General features: G+C 37.3%; 1 protein-coding gene across 8 annotated transcripts in view; it reads right to left on the bottom strand.

Annotated features, from left to right (window-relative positions):
- Positions 1-22,574, bottom strand: part of LOC137239357 (uncharacterized) — a 126,524-nt gene that overhangs the window by 78,167 nt on the left and 25,783 nt on the right. For 4 of the 8 annotated variants that reach the window (XR_010949335.1, XM_067764558.1, XM_067764562.1 and 1 more), the window contains exon 1: positions 17,789-17,919. The exons of 1 other annotated variant lie outside the window; for it this stretch is intronic. The gene's annotated coding sequence lies outside the window, so the exon portion shown is untranslated. Of the gene's footprint in view, positions 1-1,265; positions 1,495-17,788; positions 17,920-22,574 lie in introns of those variants that run through there. 3 more of the 8 variants (XM_067764559.1, XM_067764560.1, XM_067764561.1) reach the window with 2 other exon arrangements.

Below are 22,574 nucleotides of genomic sequence, written 5' to 3'. Positions count from 1 at the left end.
CCCTTTCGAAAATTGAATATCGATAACACCACATAAACAAACCTGTCATTCCTACTTTTCTTTATTTTTTCCCTTTCTTTCCTTTCATTTCCTTCCTTTCCATCCTTTCCTTTCCTTTACTTTGCTTTTCTTTCCTCACCTTTCCTTTCCATTCCATTCCTTTCCTGTCCCTTCCTTAACTTTCTTTTCGAAACGCCACGGTTACAAATATTAACCAAATTTGAAAGATCATTGTTGAGCTCTTGAAATTGCTTCCAATTTCCGTACAATCAATCACCTTCCTACTTGCACCTTACAAGCAGATTGTATTTACCCACTTGCATACTTAAGTGAATACCTATGCAAAACTTAAATACTTGGTAGACGCATTAAACTATTGAAATAATTGCTTACAACACACCCACAATGCAATTAAGTAGGTCTACTACTTGCACTGACATCTCCTGCACGGAACTAAAACAGCCCTCTTAACCAACTGTGCTGTTTCAATCAGACCAACAGAAGAGTGTCAAGTGGCCACGGAATAAGCGACAAAGAAAGAATCCAAATGTTGGTAATAGTAATGAACCGAGTAAACATAAAGTGCCGACATTGTAACACTAAAAGCAAATAAAGGACAGACGACAAACTGCCGAACAAAGTAAAAGAATAAGCCACTTTACCTTACCGACCTTACCGAGAAAAAAAAGGTAGGAAAAAAACTGCGACTGATTGAAAAAAAAAAAAAAAATTACCGTTGTAAACAAAAATATCTTGTTGCTTTGTTACAAATGTGTACTACAATAACACTAACAACAATGTCAACAATCAAATGGCACGCGCTTAGAAATGAGTACAAACGCGCAACAACAAAAACATTCATAGCGCTCATAATAAAAGCCAAACTGTCAAAGTCAACTGTTATTGCTTAAGAAGGAAAACTCCAAGGACGAAGGAAGAAGTGGAGCGTTTAAAGAAGAAGCGTGCAAAAAGTCACTGTTTTTGTAAGGCGAGAGTGCGAGAATTAACGTGAGAGCGCGCAACGAACAGCTGTTAGAGAGCGCAAGTTTGTTAATTAGGAAATTTCGCGTTTTTGCCGACTCAAAATGAAATGCTCTAGAAAAATCGATAGACGGCGCCAGTTGTGCCTGAAAAATCAGGAAGTGATTGCGAATTATTATGTAAAATAGAGCGCTAAATAAACAGGAAATTTTAGAAAGTTAACGCTAGTCGCAACTCAAAGCAGTGAAATATTTTAATTTTTATATAAAAGGAATTATAAGCACCGTCGCAGCTGCGTGTCCTTGCAGGATGCTCTGTTAATGCTACAAAATTGCTTTTTTTCTACACAAACTTTGTTATTACATTTCACTTAGTTCTTTTATATATTTTAAAATATATGTTTAATATAAATTTTGTTTTCAATTTCTTTATTATCCTTTTTCACAACTTTTTAAATGCAAAGAATTTTCTTTTAAGCACACACTTCACGCCTCCGCGTTTTGTTTCCCTGTGTTTTAGTAATTTTAAGTATTCGTTCGTTTATCATTGTCATTCGCACCTGATTTCATTCATAGACCATACAAACTGTCAAATAGTCCTCGCTGTTGCTGAGTGGCGGCAAATAACAATGATTTGAAGGACATGCGCATTAAATGTTGTGACAGCTGCACAGGCATTGCCAGTTTGAAAAAGGATGTGTTTATATTTGGGGGAGGTTATGGAATCCACCGTCTTATTAAACGGTTTTATTTAGCTTGACTTGACAGGCCGCCGACACGAATTTTGTAATTAAAATTTAAGTAACTTCCCGATAAGCTACAATCATCAAACTTGGAATATAGTTCAGAACCCGATGACAATGCAATAATAAGAAAGAAAACTCCGATAGGTGGCGCATGGGTCGAAATATTTCAAAAAACCGATTTGGCTCATATTTGGAACACATAATACATACATGAATAGAAAGCGACCGATGAAAAAACTCGCAGCCAGGTGGCGCAGATATTAGAAAATCGTATATGTGGTCTGATTTTGCTCATATTTGGAACACATATTGCATACATGAATAGAAAGCGACATATGATGGAGATGGTCAAAAAAATCGTATTTGGGTTCGAGGCGTAGCATAACCTAATTAAGGTTCAGTTGATCGTACTTATGCATACATATATGAAAATATCATTTATAAAGATGTAAGCGGTTGACTATCAATAGAAATTTGACCCGGCCCACGCTTTTATTTATTTTTCTAATCAACGCCCTAAATTGATGAGGAATGTAATGACTTGTACCTAGGACCTACCTAATTATCTTTTTTCTTTTAGTATTGTGACGAATATTAGCAACACCAAGGGATACTATCATCTCTAAGCCGATGCTAAGCAGTGACTTGTATGCACATCAATAGATCAATCATTATGTCTACACATATGTACGTACACGCAGCTGAGAAGAGACGCACAAACACATGCGGATATCTTATCTGAGATGCTCCCAAAATTATGCAATTATAATTGTTAAAGTGTCGCTCACAAATACACGCGCATATGAGAAGCTATACACGTGCATCTGTAGTTATATTTATATAGCAGTAACTGAGTAAATTCTGGAAGAGCCTAGAAGTATGCAAACGAGAAATCAGAGAGTATAAAAGGCCGCAGCAGTAGAGGCACGACAATCAGTTTGATTTAAGACGCTATCTGGCGAGCAATAGTGGTGTTATTCTGAAGTACTTTAATAAAGACCATTTTGCATTATTGCATGGTGGAGTTATTTATTCAACAGTTTAGTGATTCGAAGTATTTTTAATAAAACCGTTTAACAATTTATTTCATTACAAATATATATAATGCAGATGGACCCATTCTTGGTTTGAATTTCATAGGTTAATACGAACGCGGCATATACTGGCATCTTAATTAAAAGTGTAAGAACTACGTAAAGCTCATACCATTTTTGGATATTGCTTGGTTAAACTCACGGTTGTCGCTACTACATAAGTACTTAACTTTTAATTGGCTGTGATGTCGTAATATTGATGGCGTAGGACCAATGAATCTGAACTCATGAATGAATCCTCATATGAAGGACAAATGATCTGAGTTTTCATTTGATTAAGAAATCATGTGATATCTCATTTTCATCGATCTGAAATGCGTAAACGAGTTTTAACTGGTTCTGGTGATGTGATGATATTATAAGGGAACTCATTTTTATCGACCAGATATGCGTAAGTGCATCTAAACTGGGGCCTTCGCGAAAATTATTTGCTGATCCGCTATATGGAAACGGTTGACTGTCTCCGGTTTCTTAAACTATCATCGATTACGGTCAGGACGACCCGACACACAAAGTCGGGTGTATAATGTAATATCTCTCGGAGCACTATGACAAGATGCGGAAATTTCACGCAACTGTTTGCTCCGGCGGTATATCGGCAGGCTGAAAATGGCATTTATAAGAAAGCGATAAATTTAGTAATCTACTCCCACTCTGAAAGTGACGTTTTTATTACTGGATGGTCATCTAGTTCAACTAGAAAGTAGCTTAGCGAGGAAGATGTGAATTAGTTTAGATTAGGTGGCAGCTCTTTAGTTTAAAAGCAGCGCACTTAGGACATTATGCAGTTATTTAGCGTATCTGTACATGGCAACGAGAGAGCTACGAATAAGGCACATATCGATGAAGAAAATTTCCTCAGTAGAGTCGTGTACGTATCACCCGAAATTTTAACACCTCGTCCTCGCAAAGGCTATACAGCTGAGCATAAAGTGACTGGCTGGAGCAGTCGGTATACTAAGGGATTCCCATCGGGGCAGTGCCCTGTTAACACTGCAATAAACATGGATAAATGAGCTTTGGAGTCAACAACGTGCCAGAAAGACTTCGACACGCTCTTATTCACACCAAGATGCTTGTTGAATTAAGTTCATTTTAAGTCGCTTTTACCCTTGAAGAAATGCCTTTTTTTCATAGCGAAGTCGGTAAGGGGCACATAAATAAAACCCTTTTTAGCCATGTTAACCTGGTCTTTAGGACAGAGAATTTAGCACGGATGGAAGTTTTAGTAATTTTTTGAATTAGAGAAGTTTTAGCAGGAACAAAGCAGGAGAGATATCTCAGCAAAGAAGTTTCAGCAAGAACGGAGTTTCCGCAAGAACAGAGGTTTCCGAAAGAACAAAGTTTTCAAGAGCCACAATGGGATTCATGGTGGAAGGAAGTTTGAGAAAGCACAACATCATAGACGGGAAAGAAATTTAAGCGAAAACAGCGGTTTAAGGAAAGTCATAGTTTTCAAAAAGTTCCAAGCTTTCAGGAAAGACGGGTATAATTCTGCCATGAAATGCTTCTTAGTGAAAATACAGCATCTGCATGAGGGACTGGTCCCGCAAATTTTTAAGAACAGTTTAAAAGGAGCGCGACGCAAATTTGGTTAGAAGCTCAGATGTAACTCTAAACTGAAACGATGGATGCACAGAAAAAATAAAAGTTACTGCAAAGAAACACATTTCTTGAGGAACGCAAGGGTTAATGTTTCCGAAAGCGCAGAGAAGTTTCCCAAGGGGTAAGAGATTTGTGAAAGGATATAGGAAAGATCAAGAAAGACAAAGTAATAAACAAAGAAATAGGCTAAAGGACGGACAGAGTTTTCGGGAGAAGAAGAAACTGCAAAAAGTAGGGATTTGCGAAATAAAGTATATAGCTGATTGTTCTACGAACGCATAGGGTACAATAATGAGGTGATTCGGCTAGAAAATATGCCTAGATTTTGTATACCTTGCTGTACTTGTACACAGGGTTTTATAACTTTGATTGGATAACGGTTGGTTGTACAGGTATCAAGGAATCGAGATAGATATAAGCATCCATACATTAAAATCATCAGCATCGAAAAAAGATTTGATTAAGCCATGCCCGTCCGTCCGTCTGCCCGTCCCTTAACACGATAACTTGAGCAAATATTGAGGTATCTTCACTGGTATACGAGCGTATCTGTACACAAAATAGATTGGTATTGAAAATGAGCGAAATCGGACGATAACCACGCCCACTTTTTCGATATTCAAAAATTGGAAAAATGAGATAATTTTAGTTGGCTTTATGATGCAAAACATGAATTTTAAAAAATTTTGGAATATGGGCGTGGCATTACCAATATTTAGAAGAAGAATATTTGTAAGTTTAACAAGCTTTAAATGAAAAGACGTTAAAGATATTATATTGAAATTTTGCAAAGACACTATCCTTGCCAAATTATATAGACTGAGTGAAGATAATCAAAATCGGTTTAACAAAATTTGCAATAACTCTGTAGTACTAGTTAACTACTTTTGATTGATATTGTACCTCAGTAGTGGTATGGTTGAGCTAAGAATAAAACTGAAACAAATTTTGAAAATGGGCGTGACCCACCCCTATTTTATTACTCTTTCCAACATACTTTTAATGCCATAAATCGAAAAATATCTTCCAATCCGAACGAAATTTGGCATAAACATTTTTTTCCTAGCTACAACTGTTTGCTCTGAAGTGAGCGATATCTCCTCAAAGCCACTCCTACTTCAGCATTTCAAGTGTATAGCTGGGTATGTAATGTTTGGTTTCATCCCAACTTAGACTTCCTTACTTGTTTTTTTGTTTGTTTTTTTAGTATTGTAGGCTTTCCAAAAGCGTATAACTGGGCCATCTTTAGCTTTGGGCTCGCTTAGTGATGTCTATCTAGATACCGTTTAGACTAGTCTGGGGGTATTAAAAACCCTGCCTGACTAGATGAGCAAGATTTCAGACGGATCTCTATTAAGACACCATCTCGATGGTTTCTAGGGTTCAGAGCAAAAGCTCTCTTTGTATTTGAGAAATCCATTTGAATCACTCATATTCGATTGTTAAATTAGCGTTATGGCCAAATTGTCCCTTCGATTTCGATTTATAAATGCGCTTGTTGAGCTTGCGTGCATATCAACTCCTCCATTTTTACTGCTTTTAAATTTTCTAAAAATATTTACTCTCTACTTTTACTTTCACTGATACTTCACTCTGCGTTTCCATAGAGCTAATACTTATGCAGATACAGTAAAAAGTTCTTTTTATTAATATTTGCGCCACGTTCAACAAATCATCATTGCAACGTGACAGTAGCACGATATTTTTCCTGACGAATAGCAACAGAAAAAAACACAATGAAAATGAAGTGGTAAAGTTTAGTAAAAAGTGCCAATACCAAAGAAAAAATGCTAACACAATAACACAAATAGCCATAGTATATTGTCATATAGAAGTAAACATACACACACACACACACACACTCAAAGCACATCCAGGTGCGACTACATGTTCAGCGTGATAGGTTGGTTGTTGACAAAACGTGCCAAGAATGCATACGATCTAATATTTTATGAGTTACAATAAATTCTATATATGTACATATGTTTGTATGTGTAGGTATTTAGATATGCATATGTATGGATAATGGCGGAAGGCATCCCTGCGGCGATTTACAATTTACTGCAACATTTGTTTGTCCAACTGGCTTGATATGCCACACTTTGACGGTCCTAAGGCGTATCCTGATTTGGATAGGCATGAATGTGTGTAGGTGGATATGTTATACACATGTATACATATTTTTATTGCATTATTATTTGTTTGCTTTTGTTGTATTATATCAACAAAGCAGTTTTAGAGCTTATGATGGATTAAGTAGGACATAAAATTAGATTGATAAAAGCTTAGAGATAACAGCGTGATTGTGATGTGATTTTTTGTTGATGTTATCAGAGGAATAGAGGAGTCGATGGGCAGAGGTAATTTTAGATGAGGAGAGGGAGTGAAGGGGAGAGAGGGGAAAAAAGAGGAGAGATAATAGCAGTGGGAAGCAGAAAAAATGAAGAGAAAGAGGATCAGGAGGAGATTTGGGTAGAGAAATGGGAAGATGCACAGGAGCAGCAACAGGAACAGTAACAGTAACAGTTGGGGATAAGTAGAGGAACAAAAAAAGGAGACGAACAAAAAAAGGAATAGGTTGACGAGCAGAAAGAGGAACAGGAAAGGGTACTGTAGCAGTAACATGAACAGACGGAAAATAACAGAATAGAGAAAAGAAAAGTTAATGGAAAAGGAAAAGAAAACGGTAAAATGGAAATGGAAAAGAAAAGAAAAGAAAAGAAAATAAAAGGAATTAAAAAGAAAGAAAAGAAAAAGGTAAAAGAAAAATGATAAAGGAAAGGATAAGGAGACGAAAATAAAAAGTAGAAGCAAAGAACAAATGAAGTGGAAACAGTATAGGAACAGGAACACGAAAAGTGAAAGAAGTGGGAAAACAGAAAGAAGAGAAAAGGTAACGGAAAAGGAAAAAATGGGAAAGCAAAGGAAAAAGGAAAAGTGAAAGAAAAAGATAATGAAAAAGAAAAGCGAAAGGAGATACAAAATGTGTACGAAAAATTTAAGGGAGGAAAAAGAAAAGTTAAAGTCAAATAACTAGAAAATCAACAGGAACTGGAACAGTAGAAGGACCATGAATAGTAATGGAAACTGAAAAAGGAACAGGGAGGTTAAGTTGAATTGGTTGGTTCGTGAGGAAATCACGTAGGGTGAATGCATCCATTGTGTTGAGGAAAGGGAATGAAACTGAAATAAGATCACAAAGAGGAAGAGGAAGAAGCAGGGAAAGGCAAAAAAGGCGAAAAATGGAAAAGATGGAGGAATGCGAAGCGAAATAATGAGCTTGATAAAGGAGAATAAGAAAGGCAAATCAGAGAGAGAAATGCAGAAGAACAGGAGAATAAAAAGGCACAACTAATGTTTCACGCCTTCTGCCAAAGAAAATTCGAATAAAGTCAAATACTTTTCTAACACTTTGCTTATAAGGGGGACAAGTTTTTGGACCTTCCATTGGTCATGGACCCATAAGCGAATCCCTTTAAATACGTGAACCTCAGAACGAGTTCGGTAGGTATACCATTTTCTTAAAATAGAACGACTGCGGGTTGTTGAAGACCCTTCAACCCTGAAAACTGTTATTGTCATTCAACTAATTAGCATCAGCAGATATCAGTCTGCACTGGAAAGAGTTTACAAAGGAAGAATTGAGGTCTTCGTCATATTTACGTTTTAAATTAGCTTCAAGAGTAATTAGGAATACCTGCAGATTTTTGACGTGATAGATAAGTACTCGTATAAATCTTTATAACTTAGTGCTTTCTTCTTCTTGGAGAGATAAGGGGATTCGCCGAATGTTTTGCGGAGTTTTATGGTATTGATGGTATTTTACAGAACTATTCGGAGAATAGCCACATTAAGGTACTAGCCCGACCATCGCGGGAACGATTTGATATGACCACGTTGAAACTTCTAGGACATGCAAACCCCTCCTTCAGTGAAGATATTAAGGTAGTCAGAGCCGCGCCTGCTACTCACCATGGATAGGTGAGTGCAGTAATTGGGCTGTAAGAGCTGTAAATTGTGCTGCCTAACCGTGTTCTCTTAGCTCGGTAAAAAATTTAGTATGCAAAAATTTCGTGTGTCACAGTTTTGTGAAGTAAATAACTTAGTCTGTTACATAATCCACATATCAATTCTGTCAGTGTTCCATAAGGTAGAATCCAACGCCGCGATAGGTGGTGATAGGTCTTCCATAAAGGCAACTGTACTAACTGGACTGTAACTAAGAAACGAACTAACAGGCTCATTATGAAAGTTCCCAATAACTTTTAGTAACCAACAATGACAAGTTATCAACACTTTAAGTCTGCAAGTATTACGAAAAGACATCCTTGTCGGCTCTGAGAGCAATAGCCTAGCAAGATTTAATTTACATTGCAGTAGTCTGATAATCAAATGAAATCATAAATAAAAAAATAAATGTAAGGCGCGATAACCTCGGAAGAGACTGTAGACCTAGCTTATCTTCCAATTTGCGTCGTGCTCCTCTTGCTTTTGCCTACAAATTGGCAAGACGGGCATGTTTTGTGCCGACTCCGCACAGCATCAACAAGGCTGATAAATTTGCACTGAGAGCTTTTCGTGGCAGAAATACTCTCGGAGTGCTTGCCAAATACTGCCGTGGGGCGACCGCGCTTAGAAAAATTGTCTTTTAATTGAAAAAACTCTTTTCTAACATTTTTTTTTATGTTGCTTTGCCCGGGGCGTGAACCCAGGATGTTCGGTGTGGATGGCGGAGCACGCTACCATTACACGACATAATTGAAATTTGGGAGATTTTTTCTCATAATTTATTATAACATTTACACAGCACAGAAGGCTTACGATGTTTCCTTCGGTAAAGCCATTAGGTATAAGTAGCTGGCTAGCAAAGTTACTGAGCTGTTATCACGTGTTAAGTCTATGTTAATATGATTCTTCCGAGACACTCCTGGACAACTTACTACCATGACAACAACAATATCAACAACTCTTAATCTCCTTCTTTTTGATGTTGCTTAATTTCGTATACATTTTCTTTCACATTTCACTACGCTCAATTGTTTTCAATACTTAAATGCGAATAAATCATATTACACTGTACATTTATTTCTACGCCAAAATGTGTGCAAAGTTTTAAAGCAGTTGAGTTTTCTCTACAAAAAAAATAGTCGCCATTAAAATCTAATAAAATTCAATTGATTGTAAAATTTGTGCTGTCTAAACTTTTACAAAAACTATGGATATCCGTAGCTGGGGGGTCATTGCTTTCATACTCACACTACGCCTACGCACACATATACAAAATTGTAAAAGCGCATGTTATATAAACGGCGCCTGTAAGCATGCAACACAATTCGAAACGGAATTGCAGCAATCGATGCGTTGTAATGTGAAACTTTTACTTGCAAATTATGTCAACTTTTTGTTTGACAAAAGAAAATGAGCTGATGGAGAGGAATATAAGAAGAAGGGAAAAGAGTGCCAGTGAGAAATTTAAAAAAGAAATGAACCTGCAGCAAGTTGGAGACCGTGATGTTCGGGAAGGTAGAAATTCAATCATCAAGTGATTAAAAGATAATGGTGACTGAACAAATTCTATAGTATTATATCGCTGAGAATATAAAGATGTATGTTATACCCAGTAGTGCTAGCAGAGGGTATATTTCATTGCGGCTCCCAAATGTATAAACATGGGAGTTGAACCGTCCAGTCCTGTTCGCTTGCCGCTGTGGGTCGATTTCGACACTGCTCGTAGCTCATCTGTATGAGCTTAGCAGGGTCTGAGACCTCATTTTATCGGGGCTTGGTTCCGCTGCAATTAAAGCCTGCGCGCATTGACGGTCGGGTTTCGCTACTAGCAGACCACGCAGCAAAATATCACAACCCCAGCCCAAAATAATCTATTTTCCATCTTTGTCCAATAAGAAGTCCTATAAGCCACTGCGGATGCTGCTCGACGTAAAGTGTATCCTTTCTTCGATGAGCGTACTATGGTAGGTCTAAAGCTATTAACAGTCCCTTTATTGATGTTTAATGTGTTGTTATAGGATAAGTGATTGGGTTTTCGACCCTCTGTGAAAGATTTACCTCAGTCACTCCCTCGATAAAAGACTGTGGAAAGGACTTATCTGAAGAAGTGGACTGGTAAACATCAAGACTGGTGGAGAGTTTTCTGTAAGGAGATTGTTGTGAGCCACAAGTTTAAGCTGCGTGAGCTTTATAGGGCTTCCCAGGCAAACTTTGCAACATCTGCTCGGATAGTCAAGGGACCACATTGGTACCTCCAAGGTTTTCGCAATAGCCTCGTGTACGAAATAAACAGAACTCGCTATGAGTAGATCAGGATGACAATTGGTTTGGAGAAGCTACAAATTCATGATGTCTGTTTTTCTCATGTCAGTGGCGATCAGGTACGTGCATTTAGGAAAGGAGTGACATACTATTAAAAAACTCCGAACGTGGAGGAGATTTTAGTTCGCATGTAATGAAAACAGACAACTTAATGCACAATTTATGATTGATGACAATAAAATAAATACCTGAGTCATGAAATCAAGGCTGAGAGACAAGACTCCGAAATCTGCAGATGGCACAGAGAAGGAAACGAAATACTAAAGTGATGAAGAAGGCCCAAAAGGACTACAAAAACTTTTCGTATGGCTTTCGGAGGATGTAAAATAAAAACCAGCCACTCTGACTGAGAGAGACATGCAGTTTATGGAGAAACAGTGGTATATTGTGGCCAAGAAAGCCAACGGTCCTAAAAGGAGACGCCTGGAGATCACATAAAAGACACAAGCACGGCATCCAGTCAGTGCCCAAATCTGGAACGCGGCAGTGAAAAGAAATCGGAAAGACCAAAACCGCACCAACTTTCGACTCCGCCTTCAACTTGTAGGTAGCCATCATCCACGGAGTCGCCTCAGATGAGAGGATAACGCCAGAGAGATGCATGCTGGTGGACAGAAAACTGGTGTAGCTAATGCTCAAAGCCAACAGCATATTAATATCTTTCGATGGGCCTAGCTAGCAAAAGGACGTCGAAGCCATGGGCTGCTCTAACAGAAATTGCACTATGGCACCTCTGGGGCTACGAGTTTAGTCTCAGATGATTCCTTGGACTAACACTTCGCCCGATGGTTTCGGTGTAAATGCCGCTTCCGCTCATTGTAACTGCAAAAATATTGAAATATTGATAGACAAATAAAGAGCTCAGGAGGAATAGATGGCACATTTTTTTTGATATATTGATCGCAACTGATCGGACAGCGCTGCTCGCGTTAATCAGGAGCATTGTAAATGTAGCTATGGAAAGTAAGCATACCCTCTATGTCTAAATGATTTTCCTGTTTCGTGGAAGAATCAGGGGGAAAGCGATTTAAATTCCCATGGTGTTACCAATAGGTGACATCTAGCATAATGAAGAAGCGACTGTCGCGCCTTTTAAATGGTTAAGCGTCAATTAAGTAAGTAAGTTAGTACCGTGCTTAAGTGTTCTAAAGCTCTAAGGCCCACCTCCACCTAATTGGCGAAATGAGGTATCAACAATTATAAAATGTTACTGTTTCTTTCTGTCCACCCGTAACGGAGGCCACTTTTGTCCCTGGCATTTAAATAGAGAACCATTAGTTACTTATTCTCCTCGTTGGTGGAGCGGGTTTAAGGCATTCCTTTCTTTTTGACATATATCTTGACATTTTAACACGGTTTGCTATTATTCTAGGTTAGGTTAGAATGGCCACCGGTGCGAGCACCAGTGCACTTAGGCCCAAAAAGGTCCCATTGTGATAACACGTTGGGCTCTCTCCTACCCAAAACAACAGGTCGATACAGCAAACGTCAGTAGTTTCTTAGGTTCCAACTTAGCAAGATCACAAAGATCGCCAAAGAAGGGAGATCCTAGAGAATTCTTCCTCTTGTGCCAAAGCGCGGGACAATCGCACAGAAAATGTTTGATTGTTTCTATCTCCTCTTCGTCTTTGCGGCTCCTGCAGTAATCATTATAGGGCGGGCGCACCCAGCCGTTGTCCATGCCTCCCGATTGCTATGTGGCCGGTTATAAGTCCAACCACAAGAGATATGCCCCCCCCCCCCCCCGCCCTTCCAAGAAGAAGGAGAATTTTGTGTACGTCTCGCGTCCCATTCAGGCCACACGAGCTTAAAGTGGTAGCAGGATTCAAGATTGCTCCATCTCACACCCGTTTCCCTAAGGAAACTCTCTTGCAAAATGAGCTAGCGGGTAGCAAGCGGCATGATCAATCCTTCCAGGACGACGAAAGTGGAACGGATGTGCCCACTCTTGCAAGCTCGTCAGCCATCTCACTGCCCGGTATATACGAGTGTCCAGGCACCCACACCAGACTGAGCGATCTCGTTAAGAGATTTGCGGCACTTCTCTACTGTCCTGGACTTACATGTGACCGATCCAATTGCTTTTAGTGCAGTCTGGCTGTCAGAGTAAATACAAATTTGGTTATAGCCGTGAGCAGCCCAGGTGATCAGCGGCCTTATTTATAGCAGCCACCTCCGCTTGAAAGACGCTGCAATGATCGGGTAGCTAAATGATAGATTCCATTCTAGTTGAGGTCCATTATCCAGTTTGGAGCCGTCAGTATATATCTGCAGCCTATCGCTCAAGTCCGGCGGCTTCTTCATCCAATAATCCCTACTATCATTAACCCTTCTTACATTCCAATACTCATTCTATTTAAGGTCCTCGTGCACCGGTTAACAGCACTCACATCTTTGAAAAGGGTTCGGTGTAGAGTATTGCCAGTTTTATTATTTTCAAAAATTTGTTTCCAAAACTTGTGTCAGTTTGGCACTCTAAAACATAGCCACCAGTCACAAATGCTCACTACGGGCTATATATTGAACGATTCCTCACATAACTTTGGCTTTCTTACTTCTTTTCATACAAATAAATACAATGTATGAATATCCTCAAGTTATTCAACCCAATTTCATGGGTGGAAGCGCATTCAATAAAAGTAGCCTTTGGCGCCGTACTACAGCTGACAAAAGAAATTAGTAATGACAACAAATGGCAAAAGTTGCGAATGAAAACAAAAGCAACAAACAGCCACACATACAATAACAAGAAAACAAAAGCAACCACTTCACCACCACCACTAACACCACACAAAACAAAAACAGCAAACTTGAGTTGAAAAAAAAAAAAAAAAAATTAAGAAAATATACGTGTGACGTTGTTGTTGGTTTTGTTTGAATCAACATCAATTGCAATTGAAATTGCAACAAAATATATGTAGCGGTCAAAGAAGTTAGATACCAAACCAATGCCGACAAGTTATCTATACAACAACAAGTGCGCACACAAAAGATGCTGGAAAAGATGAAGGGAAAACACACAAGACGGACGCACTGTAAAAACGCTGTTAACTTTTGTTTTCCCAACTTGTTTTCCTTCTTGTTTTTCTCATTTTACTTGTGCCATTAGTTTTAATGCAAGAAAGTTCTAGCCTTTGCTATGATTTATTGCAGTTTGAAAGTCTGCACACACACACACACACATACACACATTGCAATATTTGTAGAAGCAACAATGCATATAAGTCCTTAAGTAGAAAGGCATATTAGTCCCTCTATATGTTCACTTTCTAAACAGTCCGTTAGTTGAAAAGCGAAAAACAAACGCTTTGAAGTCTAGCGCCTTCAAAACGCCGTCTGAGGCTGGATTGAATGATTGCTTTGGTGGCTCGGCTGCACAACGAAGGCCAAAGGCGCGACCTCACTTATGCGCAGTGATACGAAATCAATTGGCATTTCACGCATCGCAGTTCGATGTTTATACATTGCATTGGCAACTCACACAATGTCCAGCTCATGAAAAGTTTAAAGCAAAAATATTGGCATCACTTTTTTGGAAGACTGCTTTTTAGGCGCGTAAAAATTAAGGAAGCAAATATTATAGAAAAATTTAAATAGCTGTGAATTTAAATTATTAGTACCGCTAAGGTAAGCAGAATTATAAGTTAAAGTAAATTTTTAATTAATAGTCATCGAATATCCAGGACACAATATGGGACATTACAAAGAGCACCGTGAGAATATGCTATGTAATTCGAAAGGTTGTGTAGCGCAACAGTGTCAAAGGATTCCAAGCACAATCTAAAGCTTCTCCAACCAAACGAGAGACTATGGGGACCCAAGCTCCTCACGGAAGTATTGGTTTGGTTGACCTAGAAAGTTAAATGTGGTCATATTAAACCATATAAATATTAAGCAAAAGACCCTCAACATTACTAAAACTATCCAAAACCTTCGGGGAGTCAAATTATCGCTATGCACTGAGACGTTGAGGCTTTGGAAGATGAGAGGCCAAGCTCTTACATATCCACTTTTCGGTAATAGGGTGGCTTTCTGTAGGCACGCATAAACCATGATGCCCTATCCGTATAGCAGCGAATATGGCTTAACGTTTATTATCCTGCTTTAACCATAATGGAACTGGATACCATGAGCTAGAGGATATAACGTCAACGTAAAATCTTCACATTTTCTCACCGAAAAATCAGAGCATTGAGGAAGGAGTAACTTTAAAGAAACAAGCTGATGCTATAATTTTAATGCTGAAATACTATAACCACCACGGATGGGTTTATGGGGTTAGTGATGGTGATGAATATTCGTCAGATCAATATACAGCGGTCTAAGGTGGTTGCCGCTAGTTTGTTGATCTGCCTAAAACAAGACGGAGTGAAATATTCCTTATCACCTACCCTGGGCTGAGTAGTAACAGAACGGTTCGTAGACGAAGATGCAAGGAGAGGGAGTTAGGCCTATATCCGCTTGTGTGGGCTAGGCAAGATCGCCATAGAAGCAAGGCATAGATGAGCCGACGTGATCAGCATTCGGTGGTAAACCGATGGAAGAAGTGAATTCTCTAAGAAATTATAGTTCACCATAATTTTATGTGGTATTACAACGGCCATTCACGTAATCCAAACGAACTCCTCGTGCTAGGAGAGCTTCCACGCAACCGACCAGAGAAAGTTCGGGCATGGATGGTAAGCAACAGACTGCACTGTCTTATGTAAGGCTTACTCTTGGAACGATTCATACAATATAATTTATATTTTTATGACCAAACATTTTGAGCCAGTCGAAATTTTTCCATATCACATTTCTATACACGGTTGAAAATTGGTTTAAATCTTAAACATTTGGGTCTATGTATATGACCAAAGTGTTTTTTTTTTTTTGTTTTGTTTTAGATGCTGAACTTGCAAAGTTTAAAACGAAACGAGCTCATATTACTGGTTTTGAATTATTACATTTTTCGAACTTCTGGACCTAAATTTTATCACAAATGTATCAACAATTTATCCTCTAATAGTTTATAATATAGACCAAAAAGTTTAAAAACACATACATTTTTTTTTTAATTTTAAACTTTTCAAAGAGTTACTGGACTAAAATTAAAACAAAGATATCTTTAAAACTGCTTAAAACTGTTTAGTGGTTTAAAAGTAGTAAAAAAAAGCTTAAGATCAGCAGTAAGGTTTACTAGGTTTAAAAAACAAACTAAAGTTTATGACCGTATAATGATGGCAATATTATATACCTATCGTCATAGGTTGTACTTCTCTTCCACCTCGCAACTTTTTCATATTTGGAAACATTTCATTGCAGGAAGTGGACCAGGGGCGCACCTGGCATAAAAAAATTACGTATGGTGGAATTTGCTTGACATTTCGTATAGAGTTACTTTCGTTACTGGCTCCTTATTTGACAAAATTTTTCCTTCTGGGAAGCAGAACAGCGGCCGGCCTGTTCCAAAAAATCGTATTTGTTGTGCAACTCGTTTGAAACTCGGGCAACAGGGCTGCTTCTTTGAAAAAGCTAAAATTTAAACAACTTTTTATTGCAGGAAGTGGACCAGGGGCCAACCTATTCTAAATAAAATATTTTATGGTGCGATTCTCTTGAAATTTTATATAGGAATACTTTTGTTACTCGCTCATTTATTTGAGAAACTTTTCCATCCGGGAAGTGGACCAGGAAACGACCTATAACAAAAAAACTAAAAACTGTATTGTACTTAATCGTATTTATGAGATAATTTGCTCGAGATTCGGTAAAGGTCTACCTCTTTGCTAGTTTAATATCCGAGAAACTTTTCTTTTCGGGGAGCGGACGAGTGGTCGGCGTATTCGAAAAAATTCTAAAATTGGTGCGATTTTTTCTTTAAATTTTGTTCCTCTACGACAGGCATAATATTAGGGATATTTCTCTCGACACGAAGACCAGGGGCTAAATTTTTGTAAAAAACATGTTTATGTTGCGATTTGCTTTAAGTTTTGTACAAAGATACTTCAGTGACTAGCTTTTTATTTGAAAAACATATCTTTCCAAAAAGTGGACTAGGATCCGACCTTTTTTAATGCATATTATTTATATTGCGATTAGCTTTAAATTTCTTATTTGGGCAGCCTTCCATGTAGGCTAATGTTATATATATAAAGACGTGTATAAAATCGATTAACTTCATAACTCAAGATCGGATAAACTAATTTTAAAAGCTATAGGTGCATTCGGAGTGGGAATGGGTTGTATGTAGTATCGCGATAAATGGAATAGAGGACGGAGAAAATTGTAGTAAAGTAGAAGAGAATGTGATACAGAGTGAAGAGGGTAAGTGAGGTTCTCTTTTTCAATGTAGTCAAACTGACTCACGTACAGGACAAAGTCTGCAGAGGAGCCTAGTTTAAATATATATTCTCGACAATTTGGTTTTTAAACGATTTTATTTAGCTTGACTTGAGCGGCTGGCTGAACAGAATTTTGTAATTAAAATTTAAATAACTTCCAGATAAGCTTGAAACTTGGAATATAGTTCAGAACCCGATCACAATGCAATAATAAGAAGAAGAAATCGCCGCTAGGTGGCGTGTGGATCGAAATATTTCAAAAAATCGTATTTGTGGTCCGATTAGGCTCATAGTTGGAACAAATATTATATACAGCCCGGTAGAAGTGACATCAAAATACTTTGGATTTCGAGGAGTGACAAGAATACGTGTTGCCGAGTCGAGTAAAGTCTTTGAAATGATTATGTATTGAGGAAATTTCTAAAAATGTGAGGCGTAGCATAACCTGATTAAAGTTCAGTTGGTCTTACTTATGACTATCAATAGAAATTAGACGCGTCCAACGCTTTTATTTAATTGTCTGATCAACGCCCTATATTGATGAGGAGCGGGATGACTAATACCTAGGACCTACCTAATTATTTTCTAGCTTTTATTATTATTTTTACTTAATATATGTATTGTTTTCAATAAAACAATTTAAATAAAAATTTTGTTTAAAATTATTTTATTGCATTTCATTACACAAAACTTGCGAATACGACTTTTACCACTGTTTCCACTTTATTTGATTCAACGCGCTAAAATTGTTGTTTTTCTTTCAATTTATATTACCACACTTATTAAAAAAAATTTTTTTTTTTTTTTGTAATTTTACTTTCACTTTCATTAGTTTTAATACTTTCTACTTATCACTTTGCACTCACGATTTGAATTAGAATAAAAAATTGTATACAGCGTAAATTTTTGTCGTTAACTGGTTGTTGTTTTGCGTTGCGTAGATAACAATTTTGTTTATTTTTTGTATACATTTCTATGCTAACTAAACAATACCGCACAATTTGAGGGCGTTTGAATGGAACATATCTAACAACATATTTATACCCAGCTGTACTTGTACCCAGGGTATTATAACTTTGATTGGATAACGGTCGGTTGTACAGGTATAAAGGAATCGAGATAGATATAGACTTCCATATATCAAAATCATCAGTGTTGAAAAAAATTTGATTGAACCATGTCCGTCGGTCCGTCCGTCCTTTAACACGATAACTTGGGGAAATATTGAGATATTTACCAAATTTGGTACACGAGCTTATCTGGACCCAGAATAGATTGGTATTGAAAATGAGCGAAATCGGATGATAACCACGCCCACATTTTATATATATAACATTTTGGAAAACACAAAAAACCTGATTATTTAGTAAATAATACACCTAGAATGTTGACGTGTGGACTGATATTGAGGCTCTTGATAAAAATTTAAAAACATTTTTTTAAAATAGGCGTGGCACCGCCCACTTGTGATAAAATCAATTTTACAAATATTATTAGTCATAAATCAAAAATCGGTAAACCTATCGTAACAAAATTCGGCAGAGGTGTTGCCTTTACTATAAGGAATACTTTCAAGAAAAATTAACGAAACCGGTTAAGGATCACGCCCACTTTTATTTAAAAGATTTTTAAAAGGGTCGTGGACGAATAAAATAAGCTATATCTTTGCAAAAAAGAGCTTTAATGTTATTTCTTTTTCCAAGTGGATTTATAACAATAAATAGGAAAAACTTCAAATTAAAAACAAGTAAGGATGGGAATGGGGCTGAACAATAATCTTATCCCGTTCGTAATCTCCAAATAGTCGGACGTATAAGATGAGAAATATATAGTGAACAGATGTACATACCTAAACGATTTTTACGATAAATATAACATAAAAAATGGCAAAAACCCCCTTATCTGAACGATCGGTTGTATTGGATATATATTATATATAGCTCCGATCGAAATTATTTTTACAGGAAATCTTCTATGATATATTAGAATATATATCACTAAGTTTCACGTTTTTATATTGCAAACTAAGGGAGAAATGGCCAAAAATCTTTCTATCTGAACGATCGGTTGTATGGGATATAACTATATATAGCTCCGATCAAAGTGATTTTTTCAGAATATCTTCTATGATATATTAAAATATATATCACCGAGTTTCACGTTTATACTTTCTAAATTAAGAGAGAAATGGCCAAAAATCGTTCTATCTGAACGATCGGTTGTATGGGATATAACTATATATAGCTCAGATCAAAGTGATTTTTTCAGGATATCTTCTATGATATATTAAAATATATATCACCGAGTTTCACGTTTATACTTTCTAAATTGCGGCAGGAATGACCAAAATCGTCTTATCTGAACGATCGGTTGTATGGGAGATATATGTTATAGTGGTCGGATCCTACCGGATCTGACAAATGCCTGATATTATACACAAATACATCCTTGTGCCAAATTTCATTGAGATATCTCAAAATTTGCGGGACTAGTTTGCGTTCAAACAAACATACGGACGGACGGGCAGACGGACATGGCTATATCAACTCAGTTCGTCGCACTGATCAATTCGGTATATTTAATGGTGAGTCTATCTTCTACATTTCTCAACGTTACAATCATCGGACCAAAGTTAATATACCATTTCATGTTCATGAAAGGTATAAAAATGGGCGTGGCAGCGCCTCTTTTATGACTAAGCAATTTTTTATGTTTCGGGAGCCATAACTCGAAGAAAAATTAACGGATCGCAATAAAATTGGGAACAAAAATTTTCCCTATAGCAGGAAATATTTCTAGAAAAAATGGACGACATCGGTTAAAGACCACGCCCACTTTTATATAAAAGATTTTTAGGAGGGTCGTAGGCGAAAATAATAAGCTATATCTTAGCGAAAAAGAACTTTTTAAATTGAATTATAACATTAAATTGGAAAACACTAAAATTTTTGAAAATGGGTGTGGCACCGCCCCTTCTTTGTATAAGCAATTTTCAATGTTTCGGGAGCCATAACTCTAAGAAAAAATTATATATCGTAACAAAATTGGGTACACGAATTTTTCTTATAGCGAGAAATATTTCTAGTAAAAATAGATAAGATTGGTTAACGACCACGCCCACTGTTATATAAATGACTTTAAAAAAGGTCGTAGGCAAAAATAATATGTTAAATCTTAGCGAAAAATTGTTTTGTACCAATCGTATTTTGTGCCATTATAACAAGAAATGGGGAAAACATCAAATCTTGAAAAATGGGCGTGGCATTTCCCCTTTCGTACAATGCATTTCACAACGTTTCTGGAGCCATAACTCGACGAAAAATTTGGTGTTTAACGGGAAATATTTTCAGTAAAAATGGACTAAATCGGCTAAATCGCCTTTTTTTATATAAAAGATTTTGTAAAAGTGCGTAGATGCAGGTAATAAGTTATTTCTAGTAAAAGTTGGAAAACTTCGTTAAAAACACTGCCCTTTTTTTGTAATAACGCTTTTTTTGTACAATGGCACTTGTGTGTTTATGTTTATTGTTCTGTTATATCTTTATTTTAAAAGAAACAGTAGGGAAATCCCCACATCTGAAGGTATACTGTATTATTACACGCTCAAGGTCATTGGTGTTAGCCTCTGTAACCTTTTTGCTTCTTTTAAACGAAAATTAGTTCAGAATAGGCTATTAGCACTATTAAGCACACAAAACAAACAACAACAGCATTTCAAATGTACAGCTGGGTATGTAATGTTCGGTTTCACCCGAACTTACACTTCCTTTCTTGTTAACATTGCCGATATCGATTAATTAACATCTGTTTTTCTACTCATTTTTTTTTTACATGTTTACACAACTGCATTCGCGGTTAAAAAAAAAACGTTTGTCATAACTTGGAAAATGTTTAGGAGACCCATCTAGCAACAATTATTGCAGACTCGCAGCAGTGATAAATAACTCGCTACAAAACGAGCTGTTCTAAATAGCGGAGCCACGCATCTCTGTTATTCATAGTGTATAACCTGTAGCTCAGTCGATTGCGATGAATTAGTAGAATGGCCACTGGTCCGCTTCCCGGAAGGAAAAGTTGTTCAAATATTGAACTAGCAAAGAGGTACCCCTTAACCAAATCTCGAGCAAATTATCAAATAAATACGATTAAGCACAATACAGTTTTTAGATTTTTTGGTATAGGTTGTTCCACTTCCCCGAAGGAAAATTTTCTCAAAGTTCAAGCAAATAGCACCATACACTATTTTGTTAAGAGTAGGTCGGCCCCTGATGCACTTCTTGGAATGAAAAGTTTCTTAAATACTATCTTTGTCAAAGAGATGCCCCTGTAACGAATTTCAAGCGAATCGCACCAAAAATAAGAATCTAAAGCATCCTCAAATCTAAAAAAAAAAATGTTATCAAAAAAAGTGCAGACGTTAACACACGTACAGAGGAAATATATATATTACGATTAAGGCCCGGTTTTTCAGTACGTTGGTTAAGCTAAGCTTAAACTAAATTTGCTTAAACTCTAGTCAAATTAAAACTCCAGTCAAACTAGTGAGCAGTTTTTTTGTTGTTATTCAGCCCTACTTTAATTGATTCGGGAATTGAGTTCCAAAGTCTAACAGCGCTAATAAAAAACACTCTGCTAGACGCTAAATATTTGAACATTGGAACCACCAATCTACGGTTTTTTTGAGACCTGGTAAAATACAGTTTGTCATAAAGATACTTGGGGACCTTACATTCTAATAGTTTAAACATGAACATGCAGTTTCTCGCAGCCAAGTAATTAAGGATGTTGCATCCCAGAATTTTATCCCTCCAGGGTGATATGTGATCGTATCGACCTACCCCATACACGTACTTGGTAACATCACTGAAGGTTACATTGATCTTGTTGGCGGACTCCGAGTCAAGTTTAGTATACACAAGTTCAAAGTATGTGAAGTGGGGTACAATTAGCTGCACTGCAAGCTTGCGATGAGTTTCCTGTGGTGTGAACGGTGCCGATATGCGTAAGGTCCGCAGTATTACATAAACATTGCGGACTAGTTTATTAACATAGTCGAAAGAAGTTAATTTGTTATTCAATACAAAGCCTAAATTTTTAACTTTGTCAGTGGTACTAAAGGCCTGCGAGCCGATCTTTAAAGATGGAATACTTTCAGGGTCGATTTCATTTTTAGATATCGGCATAACGTACGGTTTTGCAGCGTTAAGACATAAAGCATTGTTTTTAGCCCAACAGAATACAGCAGACAGATCACAGTTTACTTTGAAGCATAAGTCTTCAATGAGGCCAACACGATTAGAAAGGTACAACTGAATATCATCAGCATATGCGTGGACGTTAACATCTTATGTCATCCATGATTTTTACCATAGCAGTGGCACAACTGTGTTTAGGCTTAAAGCCAGACTGTAGAGGAGAGAGCAAGTTGTTTTCTCTAACAAAATTAGGTATTTGTTCAGCATTAAAGATTCGCACACTTTTGAGCACGATGGTACG

Source organism: Eurosta solidaginis, chromosome 2 (genome assembly GCF_040869045.1).
Source record: "Eurosta solidaginis isolate ZX-2024a chromosome 2, ASM4086904v1, whole genome shotgun sequence".
In the NCBI taxonomy this organism is placed as follows: Eukaryota; Metazoa; Arthropoda; class Insecta; order Diptera; family Tephritidae; genus Eurosta; species Eurosta solidaginis.
Note: the sequence above shows the minus strand (reverse complement) of the source record. Positions and strands in the feature narration are given on the sequence as shown.